Source organism: Dreissena polymorpha, chromosome 2 (assembly GCF_020536995.1).
Source record: "Dreissena polymorpha isolate Duluth1 chromosome 2, UMN_Dpol_1.0, whole genome shotgun sequence".
NCBI lineage: Eukaryota > Metazoa > Mollusca > Bivalvia > Myida > Dreissenidae > Dreissena > Dreissena polymorpha.
In genome coordinates, this window is record NC_068356.1 from 113265863 (window position 1) to 113283019 (window position 17157).

The 17157-nt window shown below is 36.0% G+C and overlaps 1 pseudogene; it reads right to left on the reverse strand.

Annotated features, from left to right (window-relative positions):
- Positions 1-17157, reverse strand: part of LOC127869997 (CD109 antigen-like) — a 51148-nt pseudogene that overhangs the window by 4296 nt on the left and 29695 nt on the right.

Genomic DNA, 17157 nt, shown 5'->3' on the forward strand with positions numbered 1-17157 from the left:
GCAAATATTCAACATATTTACCGTGAAGTTAAAGCTGGGTGGGAGGGTGGCAGTTAACTCCTTCCTTCTACTATTTAACTCATAAAATTACAATTAAACTTCAACTTCACGGTAAGTCTCGTTTAATTTAAAAATTTTATATCGTTTATTAGAACGAATACGGTAGTTAACTGAGACGTCAAAGCTCCAAGAAAGATATGAGAACATTACCTGTTATGATCCAAGAACATTCATTGCAAAGCCATCTTTGGTCTGAATAGGCTTCTTGTAAAACTTAGCAAATGTCCCTGCTTTGACCATCCTGCAATTTGTAAAATTTCTTGAATTGGAACACACGCCTCATTTGCTTTGGATGTGGCCAAAGAACGAACACTGTGAGGTCCATAAACCTTTACATCGATCCCTGATCTTATCATCACAGTTTTAATCCTTCTGGCAACAGTGTCCTTTGTAACTGCCTGATGGGGTTTTACATAACTTATCATTAATTTTGCATTGTTTTTGTCTCGAATATGTCTAGTTCTTGCTAGATATACTTTTAAGGCAAAATATATACACACACGCCTATCTGGCGGGAAAGCTTTAAACGATCAGCTTGAATATGTACAACCAGGTCTGCTTTGCTTAAGGTGACTTCCAATTTGAACAATGAACTCAGACTTCATCTTCTGAACATTTGTAACTAGTAACTTATGTCCAGTATCAACACGTGCTGCATTGGTAAGAGCCATTAACATTACAATTTTCAAAGTCAAGTCCTTTAATGATATGTTCTTAACTGGACTCAATGTACGCAAATATGATAAAACAACATTGACATCCCAAATAGATGATTATCTTGATGTTGGTGGTCTTCTATTGAAAACACCCTTCAGATACCTGACCACCAATGGGTGAGAACCAGATGTATGGGAATCATATGAGATTCCCAAGGAGGATAAACTGCTCCTAGCCACATTGATTTAACTGTAACTGTGTCCTTTTTCATATAAGTTTGTCAGATACTCTATGACATTGTTTAAAGTAAGAGAAACTTCACTGATTTGCCATTTCTTACAGAAAGATAACCATTTTGATATGTATGATTTGTTTTCGTTTCTGGTTGATTGACGCCAAGAAGCGATGAGTATGCGGGTAGCTTTTGGTGAAAGTCCTCGGTTTCTGAATGAATTCCCGATACAAGACAAGCGACCATAGCCATCTTTCTCCACAGAGGATGTTTTAGACCTGTGTGTGGCATCGTTATCACAGTTTTTGCTTTCGGCAGAATGCGTGGTTGGTCCACAAGAATGCTCAATAGTCCTGGGAACCACGTCTGTGTCGGCCACAGTGGCACAATTATGACTGCCCGTGCGCTGTCTCTCTAGATCTTTCCAATGCAGCGACTGATCAGACTGAAAGGCGGAAAAATATAACATTTTGAAAATTCACCCCAATCAAAAGAAAACGCATTAACATATTGTGCATTGGAATCAGGCTTAAATGAACAATACTTGTCCCACTTGTGATTTAATCTTGATGCAAACAAATCTATTGTAGGTTTACCACACACTGTGCAAATGTTCTGAAAAACTTGATTACTCAATTCCCATTCTAATTTGTCATTAAATTCTCGTGACGGCCTATCAGCTTCATTCAATTTCCCTGGTATATGTGCTTTGGACAATCATATTCCGTGGAGGATACAAAAATTCCATATATCGTTTGCAACAATATCGCATGCAAAGAACTTGCATCCACACATATTCGTTACGTAACACACTGCAGTTGATGAATCGGACAGTATTTTAACATGCAAATGTTGAATACTGTTTTTCAGCGTCTTGAGAGAAAAAAGGATGGCCTTTAGTTCCAAAACATTTATATGAGAATTCAATTCCTTTCTTGACCATCGACCACCACCTATTTGATTATTAAAACTATATCTCCAACCTTGAGTGCTAGAATCAGTCTGAATAACAACGTTGGGGTTAGCTTTATCTATTTTTCTGCATTCAGACATAATATGCGTTTTCCACCATTTGAGATCTAGTTTCATGCAAGAACTTATATGCATATTAGCGTCATAGTCGCCTTTACTTCTTTTTAGTGACTTAATTTTGTCTCTCTCAAGGTTTCGATAATGCAACTTCCCATATTCAGTGCCAGAAAAAGGGGAAACCATTAAACCAATCACTTTAGCAACCTCTCGAATTAATGTTGAACTCAGTTTAAACAATTTTGTAAATTCTGCTTTTATAAAATCTTTTTGTCCGCTGGCAAATACACAATCATTCTCTCTGAATCAATGGCATGACCCAAAAAGATTATAATTTTTGAAGGTATCATTACAGATTTCTCATGGTTAATCATACAACCTAGCTTTGTCATTAATTCGACAGTATCTTTTATGTTATCTAAGCATTGCTGGTTTGTTTTCGCTGCAAGCAAACTATCATCTATAAACCCAGAGGAAATATTTCCTGCATTACGTAGAGTGGCATACACTGGCTTCATAATTTTTGTAAACCACAGAGGTCCGTGTGAAATTCCATTTGGACAACCACGAAATTGATAAGTGTTGTTTCTCCATTGAAACCTTAAATATAACTGATCTTCCTCAGCCTTTAAATTGAATAACATGCATGACGTATGTCTATGGACGCCATGCACATATCTTTGGTAATCAAAGTAAGAGAAGAGCGTTTTCAAAAGTGTCCATCTTAAAATGACGATAAGGAATGAATGCATTCAAATCTTTAAGATTGAGTATTAATCTATACTCATTGATTTAACTTTAATCTGAGTAATATTGGGGACAAAAATTGTTTTTTGATCAAAATCCACAAGCCTTATTACATCTTGACTCAGGAGTTTTTGTATTTCTGCATCAATTATCAAAGATTCCTGATCATTAAATTTCCTATTTTGCGAATAAGGTCGACATGGTTTGAGATTGTCTACAAATTCAATATGACAATTTTCTATTATATCCAATACTTTTTTATCTGATGTTATGTTTTGCCATTCTGAAACAAAATTGGCTAATCGACCAGCTAAAAAAAATCACTTACCTCGTTTAAGTTCTGTATTTGACCCCTCCTCTCCGAGGCAGGATTTTTGGATCCTGTCCATACTTTGATGGCCCTTGTGAAGGTTAGGCGTAAGCCAAAGGACTCTGTCCACGTCCTCTCATATGCCCGTAGCCTCTATTCAGGCCTCGTAATCCAGGTCTACCCCTGTACATGTAATTGCCTCGTCCATACTGTCCAGACATTTTAAAATCGATCTTAGCCGAGTCCTCAATTTCTCTAGCTGTTTTGGAAATGTCATCACCAAAAAGCTCCTTTGTAACTGGAAGGAAGTGTGTACATAAATGAGAATACTCTCGATTTAGTTCTGGGCGCAACATATCTCGCCTCATCATATTTATCTGGTGATTTGCATGCCCCATCATAGCAAACGCATCATTGCAACTGTCCAATATTTGTTTTTCCCTTTCTGTTTCCGACTTATCCTGTTCATTAGCCACTAACATGGTCATAGTTTTGTCAAAAAAATGCCTGCCTTCACTATAGATAGTTGCAATGAGTTGCATTTTCTTGTCATTGCTCCTAGTCTGTGGAGACATGACATCCCACACTAGTTTATTTATTTTGGCAACCATCAAGCAATCACAATTGCCTGGACGTGGGCAATTCACATCCTTAACTGTTTCATCATACAGTTCCTCATGCATTCCTTTTCTGAACAAATCAGTAACGTTATTCGCCAGATATTCGTCTATATCGGTACCACAGACCTCAGTTGGTTTGAATTTCTTGGCAAAACTGGCGAATTAACTGGACTTTTCACTTTCTTCAGGCTCAAAATTCTATTTACGCGAGGGCCCCGCCTCGTCATAATCGTCCATTTCTTCGTGATAAAAATAGTCACAACAGTCGTAATTGCAACTTTCAATTGACTCTATCATGTTTATGAGAGCCGTTCGAGACTGTTGGATGTTTTTCAAACATTCCATGATGATGTTATTATTTAGATCATTGTTAGTGTTAGACGGTGTTTCCAACACAGTCGATGTTTTCTTAGCCGGGGCTTTCCCCTAAGAAAAAGATTTTTTTCTCAGGTTCTCCGCGAAGACCGCTGTTAGTGGTATCGTCCGCCATATTTGCATCAATGTTCGCACCACGTGCAAACTAATTTGGTTTTTGAACTTTTTGCTGCCCAACTACGTTGTCACCTTTCAATAATATCGTAAACACTTCGAAAAAAGTCTCATAAAATGTAATTTACCAAAAGCACAACGAATTATCACAAAATACGTGGATAAATTACAAGAATGTATCAAACTACGTTTGATAGCAATTCACTTTGCGAATTGCAGAAGCACACTGATGCGCATGCGTAACGGATGTACTATCTCAGTTAACTACCGTATTCTTTCTAATTAACAAAATAAAACTAAAGTACTATTCGAAAGGATGCAGTTAATCACAAGTTTTATTATGTGTAAAACATTGTGTGCCAAACTTTCGCTGGAGAGGAAGCTATTCGCAATCCTGACTTGGAGTGAACTGCAAATGCACTTGCTATCCAAGATGTGATTGTATCAGGTACAGTGGTTAAAATAGTTACTGTGCCGTCCGCTCGGTAATTAATAACAGTACAAGTTGATGCCTTGTAGATAAATATCGATGTATTATATTTTATATTTCGATAATGTACAGACGATATGAAATTGAACAAAACAACAACAATTTAACATGAAATGAAATGCGAACTTAAGTTATTAAGTTAAACAGTTTAATATTAAAACGGAAAAAGCTACGTGTCAAATGTATCAGTTATGTCATTTGGTATTATAATTCACTACATTTAACACCGCATTTAACATCTAAGAACAATATACAATTTGGATACAGAAAAAAGTAAATTCTCGAATTGTAATAGAATCGATAAACTATATAATCCAAGTTTCTCATCACCGTATCAAGCTAAAGCTAATATATTGAACAATATTTCCTGACATGCTGTAGATTATATAATAAGTATAACCATCTCAATATAGTTAAGCTAAAGCTTTCTAAGCATTTTTTAATTGTGCGACTGTAGTAAACTGGCTTATTCAAACACTGACACATAATCCCGCATTTATAAAAGAATGTTAATTAAAACAATTTAAAATTGTCGCACAAAAAAAACTCAAATCATGGGTGGAAATGGATACACTAACAAACAAAATAACATTGAACTTGAACACTAGCTGTCCGAAACAGAATCTTCGCAAATGAAAAGTTCTCTTTGTTTTATACTTTGAAATTTTACCCAGTGGACGAATTTGACCAAAGCCATGTTTCTGGATAGACATTACTAATACGATCTGGTATTTGTAAGGGTACTTGGGATGATGATCCAGCTGCAGCCGTCCCAAAACTATTTACTGCTGACGGAAAACGGCCTCCTCCACCGCCAAGGAAACCGCCAAAAATGCGGGCGCACCAAAGGTTTGCAGAACATCGCATCGTTATATGGGACATGTGTAACAAGACCATCACGGTAGTAAACTTTGCCGAACTCCGCTATTCATATTTTTTGGTATAAATCCAGTGACACTTATAAGCATCCGAACATCTAAATCATACACGAATGTTCTAAGCACGAAGGGTTGCAAACTAGTAAGAGATAGTCCGTGAATTCAGATGTACCCTGTGGAGTGGTTAGACAAAAACCATGTCTCTTGAAACACGTTTCGAATCTTAGTAACCTCTTGCAATTGATATGTGCCAGATGCATTTAGAAACATCATATATGTGTCTAAATATAATATGGATAATAAAATTTTAATACAGATTTTTTATTATCGCACTTCCCATATTGTGTTCCAGAATAAGGGTACACGTGTGTGCGCATTACTCATTGTAATGAAGTGTAGTTTTTTCCAACAAGCTAATCAAGTGTCTATTTCTGTTTTTTACGTGGATGGACTTGAATATTGAAGGGTTGGCACAGACATAAAACAATCCAACACATTGTCTGCAAAACAAACGAGCTTCTCAGTGATAATCTACGTCGACGAATGTAAATCTTAAAAACGAAAAGTGATTAACGCTTAATTCACCGATTTGGAACTGTCAATGCAGGTGCACTGTCGGTTTCAATCGGTTAGCCAATCTTTAATGGGATCAGCATGGTTTGCTCCCTGTGATAGGCATGGAATATAGTATATGAAAATTAAAAAATAATTTGCATTTATTCCAGCCCAGACCTTTTGAAGAAAAGTGTGAGCGTCTTAATACCATACATTTGCTTTTGAGTAGCTCACAGATTGACTATCTTTTAATCTCTAATCCGTATTTTTTTCGGATTATGATTAATTTGGCATATTATTATGTATTGGTGCTATTTGACTTGAGTCTTCCTCGTTGTATTTACGTAATTTGATTATTATTTGCTTATCCTTTGTCGAAAAATGAAAATCAATAACCTACAAACACATATTCAAGTGTGAATGACCTACATAACGACCCTTGATGAACAGATCACATGACATCTATAAATCAACACTGAGCAATATCTGGCCATGAAAAAAACATTGTATGTAAGTCTTATACCAACTCACTAATGATAGATTCGTCTAAATAACACATAGGTACACCACAACATACTTCCAAAAACATTAATACAGATAGAAAGCATTCTGGAGGTATCGAGTAATAGCCTGATGTTGTGTTACTCCATGTATATGCTTCCGAAAGTACATTTCTTATTCGATTCGACAGAATTCCACCAGAGGCCGGTACCGGTAACAATCCACAAGGAACAGACCATATGTACTATTGCAGAATCGCGTATTCGGCAGTAAAATAAAATGGAAATTCGAATCGAACTTAAGTTTCTTCGAATACACACAAACCTTGTAAAAAATAAACGATGTGTATAACAATTAAAGGGAGGAGATATCTGATTGTAGGAAACTATCAATACGAGTTCACCCCATATCCGGTTCCGCCAATATATTTGATGGATAAAGATAGAAATTCTAATATCATTCTTACAATTTCCAATTTAGCACAAACAATTTCTTAACAGAGTTAATGCTTTGTGTAATACTCTTGCAAGGCATTGTCAGGAATTAATCGATCGATCTGTTCAGAATGGACTAAAATACACGCGCTGTTTGCGATAATCAACTTTGTGATTAACGAGTAGGTACAAGGAACTAATTCGTTCTGTTTAATGAACCACCAAAACCATTTTATATAAATACGTTTTATATCTGAAGAAATCAATGAAAATCGAACATGAAAATTATCATGAGCAACAGGCCGATCGTAATTATAAAACGCCATACATTGTTAGACTTGCTTCGGTAGGTGTTTTTATTCACTTTACGAGAATCATCGGTTTCACAGTCCTTTCGTAGCGTATTAATGCATAATTTATACTAATAACACCAAACTTAAATCAGGCAAGTAGTTCTAAACTTCATTTCACCATATTATGAGACACACATTTTATTATTATGTTTTCTGGCACGGCAAAAACACGCGGATTGAATCTCTGCTCTCTTAAGATAATGCTTCTGGAAACAACAATTTCAGAATAGATCTGGACTCACTCGACCAAAGCAAAAAGGACGAAAACAATCACTATGCATCGCCAATTGAAAACCTGAATTAAAGATTCCACTTAGTTAAATATGAAAATCAAACGTGGCCGATGATTACAGCGCATTAAAGAAGCAGCTAACCTTCACCAATGGCTGAAAAAAATGCGTTTGCTTCTTTACGACACAGTTAATGCCGAATACCCAGTCGTAGAATTATTCCATAACCAAGTTTCCGGAAATACATTTCTGATTCGCTCAAAAGATCGATGTGGTGAATTGGATGCTGGTTCTACTGGACCGCCACCAGGCGCAAGGCTGTCAACTCTTTCTGGCATCCCTCCTGCCATAAACATTGCCCCATCTATCAGCTCTGGATCTATGAAATCGGTTGTTTATTTAATTTTATGTTTATTTTTATTTTTTTCTTGAATGTACTTGTGTTTAGTGTGCGAGTTTTATTATGTTCGGGAATTCAATACCTCCGTAGATTAAGTAGAGAATCAGTTGGTCGTCTGATATGAGAAAAGCTTCCCCATTTCGAAAGACAGTTATAAACACGCGGTGACAGTCTTTGGGGCATTATGAACATCAATGCATCATTTATCCCAAAACCAAAGCTTACAATGCGAGGATGTTATTTGTCGTTTGCATATTGCAAAACAGCAACCATGGGAACAATATCCCAATTATATTTAAAATAATGGTTAATACATCAATACAAGGCAGGCTAAAACTAATTTGGGAAAGTCATGCAACGGTTCCACTTCCCACTGCGCTAGCCTAAGCGGAAAAGATATGTACACCATTTCATATACCCTGTTGTAATATTACTCCAGAGCCACGTCTCTGGAAAGACATGTCGAACTCTATCTACGCTAGCTAGAGCCCTATTATCAGGAATCGCTTTAGGCATTGACCTGCTCGTGCCCGTGCCGGTACCCATCATGAAATCACCTCCACCTTCCATTCCGGCATTCATCATGGAATGATCTGTAGAATTCACCATGATAATTCATATCAAATGATTACCAAACATTATGTTATCATTCCCGTGTCATTTAATTTAAAAAGTATTGCCCCGCTTGAGTTGATGCTAGTTTGCCTGTCTTCTTATTATAATAAGAAGTCTTGTACACGATCGCAATTCATGGTGTCGCGATCAAATGTACAAGACAAGTATATTGTTTCTTATCAGAAACAGATGATATCCGTACGCATAAGGGAGTATATTAGGATATACATATGTTGAAACTTATTCTTGATTATACATTCATTCTTCATCTTTTTGTTCATTGCAGTTTCACGATTTAAATTATTCTTTGTTTTTGATATTTGAATGCAAAACTTACAAAATGTTGGTATTCGTTCGTTGTGGTGGAAGACATTTGCGTCGGTCAAAACCTTGACACCAGAGTTCTGAAATATTTTTGATTCGTATAAAATTACTATCAAAACATAAAATTATAGATATATCTTAATACGTTAACCTATGTTATGAAAATAAACGTTCACGTGTGTGAAACCATCTGTCTATTAGGGCAAATTATTGAGGCTGTGTTCGCGGAATAATACAGTGAGGCGTATTTTTTGCCATAAAATGGACTGTTAAAGCTTTGATAAAGTCATTAATTACTAGAAACTAATCACAGAAATCAAACTAAAGAATACGATATATCATACGTCAAAAATGGTCTGTGCATCAGACCCTCCGAAGTAGCTCATAAAGTCGCCATAGAAGGAGCTGCTATCATTGCCGATTGTGTCGTACGACTTCAACTCGTCGATGACCTGAAGTTTCAAATTTTGCTTATGAGAAATAACTAGACAGGCTTTTGACCACATATTTAGGTGAAGTACTAACAATGATTCTGGCATAATAAAATTAGCATGTTAGAGACATCGTAAAACATTACTGTTTACGTTTTTCAATACTGCACTTGTAATGGTCAACATTTCTATTAGACAAGTTTAAATCCCAAGTTTTGTGCTTGATTTTAGCGTCAGGTATATTTTGCACTCCTTGTAATTATGTTTGTACTGTGCTGAGTTACGCTCGATGTTGTTCACTTACTTGGCATACGTCACCGCGTATTCATGCATTGGCAGATCATACTCTCATGTGCGTAGGCTGTAATGCGCTTGTGCAAAGATTGTAGGATTTGAAGAGACAGTATTTTTGTACAAAACATACATTGTACAATTAATACAGTACTCTAGCTGGCGCACCTCTGACTGTGTGACGTCATTTCCGGATCGGAGCAGCAGGACGATCTGGTTAACGGCAACTAGATTTACAATTGACTGGAGGTCCGCTGTTACGATCACGTTCACGTTATCCCCGGGAGCAGCCTTGGTCTTGTCGAACGACAGAGCAACCTACAAATAGAAGCAATATAAGCTTAGTGCTTCTTCAATTAAAGTTAGCCTGACAAAGATTGTAATTTATCGAAAACTGATTTATCAAGAGTCTTCACAATTGGCGAGGCATCGAAAGAATACATATCACTAAATCACTCTCGTTTGCTTTATTAATTGTGTACTGTTTAAATCATGTTAACGGCAAAAATACCCACTTTCTGTTCTACGTGAAAAACAAAAGCTAATGACAATATCCGTTGTAATAATGTGTTTAAAATATATAAGTAAGGACACTACTGTGTTTTTGCTGACCTGGTTTTGGAATGCGCCATCTACATCGAAGCTAATGCTGTCAGTGACGACCTGGCCGTCAGCACGTACGTAGTAAGCAATGATGCGCGCGTTCGGGGCCATCTTTGAATCAACATGAATACTGAATGTACTTCCGGAAACCGTCCCAGCCATAACGACATTTCCACGGGACATAACCTGCAAATTATAAAAACCATGAAACCAAATATTGAGAACAAAATGTAATACACCTGAAGAAGGTAAGAGTTCTAAATATATGTGTCTGTCAAACATACGAATGACCGCTAAGTATGTGAGTGGAACTGACCTGAACAAACAAGGTCGAAATGGTTTCCGTTGATCGAACATCAAGTGATGTCACTTGGCCGGCCTGTAAATGAACAATATGTAAACATCATTCAAATGTTTACAAAATAACATGGCAAGTAAAACAATTACATCATTACACAGCAAATGGGTATCAAAAGATGCGTGCCGCACCCACCCGTAGGTTAGAAGATTACAAGGAGAGCTGCATGAAATTATCACTCGGTGAGTGACTCTTGCTCAGCCAGAGAAAAGAATGTACGGACTTTCCATAGGATGCCTGAAAAAAGCATATTCACATGTGAATTAAGTTATCCGAATTACGCATTATGTTTTCTGACAAAGTTTTCTTTATTATAAAATAACAAAGAACATAAGTATCAAATAATTACAGTTTCATGTCAACATACCTAATGGTATGAGTATTATTTAAAGAGCCTTTGAAAACCCATACACCAGAAAAGCTACTACCACTACGCCGACGATGGTTGAGTTTTCTGGAATGTCGATCTGGATCGGCACAATACCATTGTCCGGTCTGTTAAGCTCTGCTCTGGAAGACTGTAGGTGTGATGTGGGGGAATGTACCAGGGATAGGGCGTGGTTGCCTCGACCTTGTCTCGGTACGCGATCCTTCCTGTAACTCGCACATCTTCACGGACACCCTGAATGGGCTGGTCATCTTGCTGTGAGACCCGTAGCTGAAATTGTCAGATAATGATGATATAATCTAGTATACTGTGTATAAGGTACACACAATTGTAACCATAATACAAAATACAGTTACATTAAGTCTAATTGCTAGGAGATGGTCAATTTACATATTGTCATGTTTTTACAGTTTATTTAAATAATGTAAATTTTCTTTTTCTGATACTTATTATGAAGTGAGCAATTATATGTTTCCAATTTGAAGGTTGACTCTGTGTTGTCATCACTGCATCGAATTACCAAGCACAACAAAAACAGAAGACACTGACAACCCCTGCAACAATCCTGATGTTATAATACTACTAACATATGCAGTGTGGGACAGCCCGGGCTTGAATGTGTTTGGGTTAGATTTCAGGAACTCCATTTTCTCAGCATAGTCATAAAATTTAACTTCGTTTTTTCCACTTAAGGTGATGTGATTAAGGCTCTCCGTTACGTTGGCCTCTACCGTCAAAGTTCGTCCTGTCAAGTAGTTGTTCATTGTCTTAATAGCGTCCAATGGGATGGAAAACGAGGCAGTATTATCGACCTTGCACACAAATGAAATACCATTGTAATTCTCTTTCAGTTTAAAAAACAAATTAACATGTCTGACCATGTTTGACATATGGTTAAGGCAGATGTAATATCAAATATCATTTAGCAACTGTTAAAGAACTTAAATAGTAAACAAACAATAAGAGGCTGAAATGATAGCTATGGGTTTTACAATTGGTGGTCACTCGATATAGGCATATCCAATTGCAATAAATACATGCGATACATAGTCCATAAATTTAACTGTATAACTATAAATAACAACAAAACTGTTCAAGGCGAAATTCCATTTAATGCGTCACCACCTGTGGGTTGTCAACATGGAAACTTAAGGTTCAAAATTGCTTGTTTTTACAAACCGAATAAATGGTTGGGTCACGTTTGGCTCGTCAATACGGGAAAGTACGAGATGCTACTACAACACTTTATGCTTATACAAACCGTAAGAGTCAGTGCTTGCGTCACGTATGGCTCGTCACCACGGTAGTTATACCAGTTCTTTAACTTCACAATTAAGTTGGACGTTCCCTTCACCGGCTTACCGTACGTATAACTAAACATTAACCATATAAAGTTAATTAAATGTAACACTGATGTTAATCTTAACAATAAATGTTACGTAGCGTCATGAATCTTTCTTATAATCATTTGAAATAATTATTTAAAATAATTGTCATTGAGCGGTGCACCACAAATTGTATCTTGAGCTTACATATTTTGTAAAATAATATTGTAATCCATTTTAACATTTGAATAGTATGAAACTTCCTTTTAATTATAATATTTTGTTCGTTACAGGCTGAGGTATTTGTTATTCAATTCAAACGTAGAATTACACTTACATTGCGCTGACCTTCCCATTCAGTGCGTTATCGTGATAAAGAATAAACGAAGCCAGTTCTACTTTGACCTCAAACTTTGGAAGCACTGTAAAATACACCAACATAATAATAAAAATTGCCCACGATAATACATTTTTCAAATAAGAACGTTATTTCAGTGCAATCTATAAAGTCAATGACTCGACGATCTTCAAACTGACACCGACCATAATATTTACATGATCTCTTCCAAGATTGGCTAAATTACAAATAAAAAATTCTAGATTCAGAAAGAAATGTTAAGTTTGTGTTCAAATCTGCAGAAAAGCACTTATTGATAGAATGCTTTTTCTGCTGGATATGAACCATAACTAACACCTTTAACTAGTGTCTTTTCTTAGCCAATCAAATTAAATTAAAAACGAGTATTTTGTATGAGTCAAAATATATTCAGTTATATGTATTCAAGACTTAAATGAATATAAGCATTGAAAGCTCCTACCGTTATGAGCAACGACGAATATTTCTCTGTGGATCGTCCCTTTAAAGTAAAGTTAAATAAATAACAATTTGGAATAATTTTGAAAAGTATATAGACGATATTTACCATTTGAAACCGCTTATAAAAATGTCCATTTAAATACAGCATACATTATAAAATGCACAAGTGTATAACCAAACGTATCCAAATACTAGGCAACCAATCATTGTCCTTAGAATAGTATTTTGTGTATATTCTTATTATAAAGATATAACTATACATGTGTATCCAATGCAAAAAAGTATATAAAAGCATATATTCGCTTTCAATAAAAATGTACAAGCTTTAAAAAATGGACAGGCATTAAAACCACGAGGTTCATCGATATTATATGAAAGTACCAGTTGAATATAAGGGATGGTAGCGAATGTTCGCGAAAAGCATTTATTACATGAAGATGATACTAGACCAAAGAATACCATGATACAAATAAAACTGACGTTTTTACAATCATATCGTAAGGTTCTTTAGCGTCTTAACCTGTATTTTGTAAATTCCATTATCACTGTCGTATAATAATGATTAAATGTTCTTTATACCGCGGGATTTGAGGTACAATCATGTAAGCATGACTTTGATTTCGTTTGCATGGAAAAGGTCCTTACATCAATTGTTATTGAAAGGACTATGTTTGCATTCCGAGTTATTTAATTTGATGATTGGCATTACAATTGAAGTTTAATCATAACTTTCAAAGCGGGTTTTAATAACTGACATTACAAATGTTTGTCAGTATTCAAAGCAGAACTTACATGTGCTGTAACCTTAACCTTCCAGTCCCCGAGCACCGGCTGTGTGTCAATCCCAAGAAATTCGGTCACGACGCCGCTGGCATCAGACACGCCGAGCCATTGCTTGATCTTGTTCGCGTTGGGGTCCAAAAAGCGGGAAATGGAATACAGGATAACTTTAAATGTCAAGTGTAAGAGACGGACGCGGGCTTGAGAAAAGGTGCTATGTTTATACTATCAATACAGAACACAAACCAACATACTTATTCTTTCAAATGCTCCCATCTAGATTTATTTTAAAAACAAAGGCGCTACCGGCATGCAATAGGAGCAGTGGATTTTAAAAACTCGTTTCATTTCAAATATTCGTTCATTTACTTCTTAGTTCGATGACATACTCAAGTAGATTTCAATATCATAGCTTCCAGTATAAACAGTCAAGTTCGGGAAGACTGCAAAAGCTCTGAAATTGACTGAAATGCAAGAATAAAAAACGGTAATAACTTTCGTTTGCTTGCTCAAAATGTCAGTGTTGATGGCATAACCAAGACAGAAACATACATCTATCTGAACACAACTTTAGCATATTAAACCGATTAATTAAAAAAATAATAATTTTTATAAAATATGTATCACGCGGGGGTGACACCAGGTTTGTTCACATGTTTTTGTTTAATTGTTATGGTTGTTTTTGCTGTGTCGTATTGTTGTTGTTTTTGGCGAAATGTCGCTTGACATCACTAAAGGATTTAATGCTGATAACGACCGTTCTATATTTCTTTATTTATATGAGTCGTGTTCTCAGAAACTTGGGCATACTGCATGTGCGTAAAGTGTCGTCCCAGATTAGCATGTGCAGTAAGCACAGGCTAATGAGGGACGACACTTTCCGCCTTAATTGAATTTTTGCTAAGAAATGATTTCATTTAAACGAAAAATATCATAAAAGCGGAATTTACGCACATGCATTATGCCCAGTTTTCTCAGAACGCGACTCATATGACAATTTCATGAGAAGCAGAAACAGAAACTTATGGTAAAGTGATAAAGGAATCTACGGTCTAATATGAACGCATACTTTGGTGAAGGATTCTACTGTAAGATATGGACACATACTTTGATCAAGGTTTTAACGGTATGCCATACCATTTCATGACGTAGACACATACTTTGGTCAAGCATTCTAAGGTTTTGCTAAGGTCACGTACTTGTTTGCGCAGGTTTGTAGGTGGCCTTGTCCGTCTTAATAAAGGTCGAGATGCTCTTGCTCTCATAGTTGATGGAGGTCTCGTTCTGGAAGTTTAGACCGTGACCGGAACCTTGTACTTGGATTATGTAGGTCCCGCTGTGCAAGTTGTCCGGAACCTGTACGTATTGCGCATTTCTTTATTAACGAAAAGATTCATGACTTAGTTCTTATCACATATGGATGTAGTAATTCTTATGAAAACAATCTAAGCGTTCTACAAATATGTTGGTTCAATCTTACTGTTTACAGGATAAAAAAGAAATTAAATCTGAATACGTCTTTACACAGACCTTGAAGACCGAGAAAGCGTAATATACCAACGTTGATTTATTAGTACATACAAGAATGAATGTCCTAAAATGTATTCTATAAAATTAAAATGCCAAAATATTAAACTGCTGTTGATTTTAGGAAAAACAAAATTAACGCGAAACTTTAAAGATGTCCGGTTGTTTAAATAAGGCTGTACGGAAAAGCAATAGTCTTGCTAATACAATTACTTACATTGATCTGAATTGAAGTTACAGAGCCTGCAACACAAATGACATATTTATAGAAACATAAATAAAATATAATAATAGCATTGCATGTATGAAATTATATAGAAATGTGGAACTAAAGTAAAATGAGGTTATTGAATAGATTATAACATTCAACGTCGTTGTACGTTATAATCACTATGATAGTGAAAAGTCAATCGCCTACCGGGAGTAACGGATTTATGGGCAGAAGCAATTACGGCCTTCGTGCTGTCGTCAAAAAGTTCAGCCCTAACGTTGACGTCGCCTGACGCTTTCAGGACGTTGACGCTTATGTTGAGTGGGACGCCAGGTCGGAAACTCTTCGGAGTAAGAACGACGTAAGAGCTGAAATTATTAAAGAATACAAACGTACCTAAGTCAGATTTGACGTAAGAAAGATGCATGAACTGAAATAATAAAAAGATGCTGAAAAACGTAGAGCAGTATTGACGTCATAAACATGTACGAACTTAAATAATAAAAAAATGCTGAATAAAAGTAGAGTAGTATTGACGTAAGAAAGTTGAATGATCTGAAATTATAAAGAGATACATGCCAACAAAGACCAGACTTGACGTAAGAACGAAGTAATCAATGACATAGTCAACATACACTTATAAACAAAGACGTAAAAACCATGTAAGAGCTAAATTTATCAAAAAACACAATACAATCAATAAATCACATTTATTTTAAACGTCCAAAAATAATTCGCTTCAATTATGAAGGTCCTTCAACCTTAAAGAAGAAAATTAACTAATTACTTAGGTAGAACAAAATAAGACTTCTTTATTTCACACATATTGGTCTCACATAAATTTCACTAATACAGCAACAACCAAAGAAAACAGACGCGGCTTGGCCAAGGTGCTAGATTGGGTGTCCGGACAACGTTTGGAACGTTTGAGCAGTTATTTAACGAAGGACGCTCTGACTCAGTTCATTTTTATTCGTGTTGATTTGGGTTAAGTGCTGAACGTCGTGTCACATTTCATTTTACGGGTTATCAAAGGCTAAGGTGGTTTGGTGGAAGTGTTGCCGTTAACATAACGAAGTAAATCGTGACTTTTTATCTCTAAATGGATTTTGCTTCATAAAGTCCCCTGATGTCGTATTATCAGCATTTCGTTCATTCATTCATTATTTTGGATATATAAGTTTTTGCATTATATGAGACATAAATACTAATTTACATGTTCATAAACAAACGTAGAATTGAACAGCAATAACATCCACACAACAAACAACAACAAGAAAAACATACATCACAATAAAGATAACAACACCGTCATGCATGCGATTACAGTAAAAGTAAAAGTGTGGAATATAATTTTATCGGTCTTTGATCTTAAATTTAAAGAAAATGTAATGGTTAATATCGGATAAGCGCTGACAATAAATTAAGAACATTGGCAAAGGCTTGCTTTATGAATAGGTAATGCTTCGGACAACCTGCCAATATGCCGTCATCTAATATCT